General features: G+C 25.1%; 1 pseudogene; it reads right to left on the bottom strand.

Moving 5' to 3' along the window:
• Positions 1-204: 204 nt before the first annotated feature.
• On the bottom strand, positions 205-3074 carry LOC108684993 (annotated as a pseudogene).
• Between the last annotated feature and the right edge of the window lie 3646 nt (positions 3075-6720).

Genomic DNA, 6720 nt, shown 5'->3' on the forward strand with positions numbered 1-6720 from the left:
AAAATTGTAAAACAAATATATATTAAATAGTTACGTAATAATACTTAATTATACCTACAATATTATAATGCTGTGAAAAATAAAATTGAACTTGCATTATATTTTAAATAAAAAGAATAAAATAAAATCCTTAAAATGCTTGGTTTTAAACTTTTTGACGGTAATGTATATTGTATCACGATGATTTTACAAATAGAAAAGTACTTATTACGTTCTCACATACTGCAGCAGTTTATTTTTATGTACATATATGTACATGTATGTATAAAATACAATTCATATCTAAATATAAGATTTTAAAAAAAAGATCTTATTTTTAAAAATTATATGTATAAAATTGATGAACACAAAATAAAATAGTAAAAAATATCCCAAGCAGAACAACAAGTCACGATAATGTCAAAATGACATTAAAATGAATTGAAAATGATATGGGATATGATATTTACACTTTACTTCATATCACATAAAAAATATTTACTATTCTATTTTGATGTTCTAGTTTAAGCAATTCTCTTCTCATATCCGTTTTAATCTTCCATCAAAGAAATAAGAAACATGTTGCCATTGATCTCGTAGTTCCCACAACAAACTCGACATTTACTGAAAAAAATTATATTATGTTTATTATATACATTTATTTATTTGTGCAAATAAATACTTCGTATAAATTACGATATTTACTCTCTTCCGCGATAGAAATTGAAGAGTAGATATCTCAACGAAAGTGCATCCTCCATTGAAAAAGACCAGAATTAATTTCGGTTCCGAATCAGAATTTTCGCTAATAATAGAATTTCCTGAAATAAATATTTTTTTTTGAGGAATAAATTACATTAAAAAAAAGCTATGAATAAATCAAGATTTAGACTTGATTTACATCTCGTTGACGAAAGTACATTGAATGTGACGCTGTTTATAGTAGGATCTCGCAATAATCCCCATCACGTTGTACAATCCTTGCTAACTATTTGGTTGTACTAGTTACTCCGTCAATCTCACATTCAGTGCGTACATAAAATATCTTTCGGTGTTATTTCCTTCTCGTCTTTGATAGTGAGTCTTAATGTTTTCCTTAATGCTGCATCTTGTATTGACTGCTACTGTTTTAATAAAACAACCTTTTCTAGATTTATATAGTTAGCAAATGTTAAAATCTATAAGTGTGAATTATTTCTCATTTGTAGTAATTTAACAGCTTTGATTTTAAATCAGAGTTTGTCAATGATTTTATGCAAAAGAGACGTAAAATTTTCAATAATTTTCAGTTGTTGCTACGCTATCATATCTTCGATATATGCATTCGGCTTTTCTGTGTCGATGCAGTTTAACAATTCTTGTTCAACTTGATTTTAGAAAGTTGCTCGAATCAGTTCTTCTTTTATCATCTTATAATTTGTTGTAATTTCTCTTTATTAAGATATCATTGTGATATCTTAATAAAGAGAAATTACAACAAATTATTAAAACATAAAAAAATAAAATCAGAAAATATTAAATCCAAACATATGTTTTTATTATTTACGCCTTGTTAAAGGCTTTTGTTGTTAGCATGTGTGATAATCGTGCAACAAACTGCTTGCACACTCTTATCTCCATGTCTTTCATCATATAAAATGAAATCACTTTAGCTTTTTTACTAAAAACTGGCTCAACATCATTAAAATTTTTATCTCTGTAAAAATATAACACGAAGAATTAGTAGAAAAACTTACATACAATTACATATGTACTTACTCTCAGCAAAAAGTTCTCCTGAATTTAATATAATTTGTTCCTTTTCATTCAAAGACATTGCTGTGGGAAAGTCAATGGAATCGTAGAATTTCCTTGTAGGTAATTGTACAGTATCTATAATGAAAGATATTTCTGTTATTATCCCTTTTAAAATTATTATTCCTTGTAGAAATTGCATTCAAATTGAAGAATGTCTAAAAATTATAATTCTGAAATATAGATTATGTACAAAACCAATATTTCACTGTACATTTCATCAAGCTGTCATATATCAATTGTGTAACTAAAGGTGAGAATAAATCTAGAGACCATTTCTCAACAATAATAAATGTTCATTGGCTATAGATGATACAGAGCGTGATTTGTTATCTTTCTCTTCTCTATTTAGTTTCCAGCAATTCCCAAATTTTACTGTTGTCTATTTTTCCTCTTGTGACTTTCGAAATTTTATTATTGTATTATATTCAGTTGTATTATATTATTATTGTATTATATTGTAACTTTTGCAAGCCTTATGCGACTTATGCAAGCCTTATGCGACTTATGCAACTTGATACAGACATCAAGTGATCATTTTCCAAATAGAATTCCTTAAAGAATTCATTCTGAGTTTCAGCAGATCATGAAAGCAGATCATTAGCAAATGGAAAGAGATTACACTTAAATTCTTCAATCAGTGTAAAGTTGTCGAAGACACCGTGATTCTGGAGTTTCTTTTAATTTTTTTAATATATGTAAAATTAAAAAATTATTATCAAATTGTAATAAAATCTAAACATAACATTATCATTATATATTAGTACTAATATACAATTTTAACTATTTGTCTGTAAATATATTTTTATTTCTTCCATCTGCAATCTTTTTCGTCCAATCCAAATTTTTTTTATTGCTCTAGGCTTTCAAAAAATGTAGAAAAATTTAGGATTATTTTTCAATATCTCTATTATATTATCAAATTTTTAAAAAAATTACATGTATTTGTTTACATTTATAGAGAAGAAGGCAAAAGACCATATAAAGAATTTTACTTGTTTTGTATGCCACACAAAAGTCTACTTTGTCAAAAGAAATTTCAGAATCACAGTGTCCTCGGCAACTTTACACTGATTGAAGAATTTAAATATAATCTCTTTCCATTTAATAACGACTGCTCTCAGATATTAAAATCTTTATTTAATAAAAATTAAAAAAGAAGGCAAAAAGAATGAAATTTATGCTAAGAAGATACAGATAACAAATGAAGGATAGATCCTTTTTGTTAATATTAACAAATAGATGTTGTATTCTTTATGTATGCATTATATTCTATAATATATAAACCAACCTGTAAACATTTTCGGCAATCAGATTTATAAGCTTTAACTGGCTTCCAGACATAAATATGACATTAGTAATATCAGGTGGTGTTATCAAAGTCCCACTATACAGTGAATATATTTTCACCGTATTCTTCTAATAAATTATATTACTTGGCGATCAGTCCGACCAACGATTGGACCCATACAATAGCATATACTATGCAATAAAAAAGGAAAAATATATCGTAAAAATGAATTTGTAATTAATTTGTTTTGATCGCTCCATGAAAGGTTAAGTCAGAGTACCTTTGGGACATTGCATTTTTCCAGCAGGCAAAGCAATCGGTTCCTTACCTGTTCCTGAATAAGTCCCATGTTCAATCTATCTCCTATCATGATACATGACTGCTTCGTAAAATTTTTCGTAACATCAGAAAATCCTTAGCTCTTGTAAAAAACTTTTGAGAAACTTGAGAGTAGATTGGAGAAAGAGAGTTAAAGCTAGCGCCTCTATGTGTATAAAACGTAGACATGAACTACATAGTCAAATTTCATCCATATTTCTGATGGGTAATATAATCTTTTCTTGGTTCTATTGAGTTTTGTTCCGTGTATTTCGAAGCGTTTAATAATTTTTTTACATTTTTTATTAGATAACCCAGATAGCACAGAGAATTAAAAAAAATTCAATGATATGTCAATTCTGAATCCATTTTCAGATGCAAAAAGAATTCTTTTTTTGAAATCGCTATCTGGGAAGATAGGATATACTATTAGATATGAGAGTATTTTGCTAGTAAGAAAACGAAAACAGATTGGATTGGTATAAATCCATATAAATCAAGTTTTTGAATCTGCATTATTCACGAAAAAGATATTGAATCTGTAGAGATTAAGTACACTGAATCCGAGGGGTCAACCACTTCTTAAAAAATGTACTGTGATTGTTAATTATAGCAATACAACACTTTATTGCTAGTATTGTTAGTATTGTTTTCAATACTATTGCTAATAATGCTGCTTATTCTTAATATTTTTATTTTATTTTATTTTTATTTTATTGTATCAATATTGCCAGTATTTCCAATATTAAATAGATATTTTTAATGTATTCTCAAATAATATAAAGTCTAAATTAACATAAGGCGTTTTTAGTCGTTTTTTAGACGCAAAAAACGTTTTTTATGATTCTATGACTCGATTTTAGACTTTTTGTTGTTTGGATTACTTCTTTTTTTTTGCTTTTTTTATTATTGCTAGTAGTGTTAGTATAATTTTAAAAATACGTTTTTGAAAGTATAATATATTTATTTTGTTTATTTTTAAGCACTATATTGATAATAATTTATTAAAAATTGAAAATTAGTAAAAATCATCAATTAATTCAGTTGAAGAAATAAAATAAATAAATAATTTTTTCATTTTACACAATACGAGATGTGATACAATATAAATAAAATATAAAGTATAGAATATATAATATAATGTAACATTCAAATAAAAATTGTATATTATATGGAATTATATTAGGAATTATATTAAAAAAGATGGCCATACGGATATGATGGCCAGAATGACTATAAAAATGTTCTACTTATAACAATTATTAGAGAAGTTATAACCTATGATAGTAGTCATCTTATTTGTATGGCCACGATACCCGAATTTACTCTAAAGTTATGAGATTATATTAAAATAAAAGTTTTTTATAGAAACGTAATGAATAATATAAAATTATAAAATAATAATTAATTATTTTTGAACTTTTTGAATTTTTTTTGAATTTCTGCACGTACTTCTTTGTTAATTGTGAACGAATTTATACCATTTAAAGTTATCGGTCCATGTATTACAAATCTTTTATCAACTTCTTGAATATCATCTTTTTTTGGATTCTAAATTAGCATACAAAAGTTTAATTTTGCATATATTTTGTTTAATATGTTACTCTCTTCCTATATGCCATCCTGTATCATAATAAACAGAATAATATTTTTCGCACTCAATTTTTAACTTTTCACTTAATGTTTCATTCATATTTGTAACATTCTTAACATTCGTGTTCATACCACGAACTCGATATAATCTATCACTATATAATCTAGTTATAATTTTATTTTGATACATCCAATAAAGTGAAGACTTTCTTACAGAATATTTTTTTCCATTAACATTTACATTTAAAAATAAACTTTTATTATTTTCTGTATAGTTAGTATAATCTCTCAAATTAAAATCTTTGATTTTTAAATATTGAAATATCCCTTTCTAAATTCTCATAATCTTCTTCGAAATCTTCATTATCAAACACATTTTCATTATTTTGTTCTTGTATAATATCATCATTTTCTTCTTCTTCATTATTTTTCTCCTCGTCAGTAAAATGCTGAATTTTGATCATTTCAAAACTTTCTTGTATTTTTTCTTCATTCATGTTCATTTCTAATTCTACTGCAATATTTAGTGCATTATTTTTAGCAGTATTCATGATATGTAACATTTTTTCTATAGATGGAATTTCATCAGATTTTAAAATAGCATCTAAAGAAATTCCTAATCGATTATTTTCTTCTCGTGGAAATCGGAATGTATTTCCTTAATAAAAATATATATTATTAAAATAATTAAACTTTTTATAATCATCTGGGTAATGCAATGAATCCTAGAAAACAAGAAAAAGCATCTTAGAAATTTTTTATACTCTGGAAGTGATTTAGGATTAAAATTGATATTATATATTAAATTTACGTAAGTCAGTACTTATTTCGTTTAAAATTTGCAATCGATTTAAACGTCTCAAAATATCTAATAAATAAATTAAAATTAATAATTGTTGAAAAAGTAGACGTCATAGATCTCATTTGTCTGAAAATTTTTTCGTATGATTGACTGTTACATAATCAAATGTAAACTGATCAGTTTTTGTTTCTCATATTTTTTCAATCAATATTAATAAATCATATGCGTTTAATTCTATGCTTATGTAAGCATTAGAAGTTATAAAAATTTATCAATGCTGTAGTTATTTTCTCGCAACCATCTTCTCCACAATCTTAAAAAAAATGTCTCGTGCCATATGAAATATGTACGCTCTTCAATTCTTAATTTTTTATTTAAAAAAGATTTTAATGTATGATCAATTAAAATAAGAAACTGTTTAGTGCCTTGGCTATCTGGAATACTAGATAATAATTTCATGCGCACATAATTTTTCAACTGCGTTAAAATTCATCTTATTTTTTGCTAAAAGAAAATATTAGGATTTTAAATAAATAATACAATATTTCAAATATCAGTTAAACTAAATTACACATACGTTCAAGATCACACAATAAATGTTCTTTAAAGAATTGTTTTATTAATTTTTTTATATATTCTGGAGAGACACACTTTGAGCCCATTGATAAAAATACGTTCGGTTTTAAAAATCTTGTTTTAAAAATCAGTTCGGTTTTAAAAATCTTTATTCCAATATGAACTGTATCTTGAATATATATTGGTTTCTTTATGTCAAATTCCATCTAAAATAAAATATAAATTTAAGATTTATACATTTTATTAAACAATTTTTTAATTAAAAATAAATTAATAATGTTAATTAAGAAATAGTTGAAAAATAGAAAAAAAATTTTTTGTATTTTTTTGTATTTTTTGTAATTTGAAACAAAAATTTTGATTTTGT

Source organism: Atta colombica, unplaced genomic scaffold (genome assembly GCF_001594045.1).
Source record: "Atta colombica isolate Treedump-2 unplaced genomic scaffold, Acol1.0 scaffold142, whole genome shotgun sequence".
NCBI classification, from domain to species: domain Eukaryota; kingdom Metazoa; phylum Arthropoda; class Insecta; order Hymenoptera; family Formicidae; genus Atta; species Atta colombica.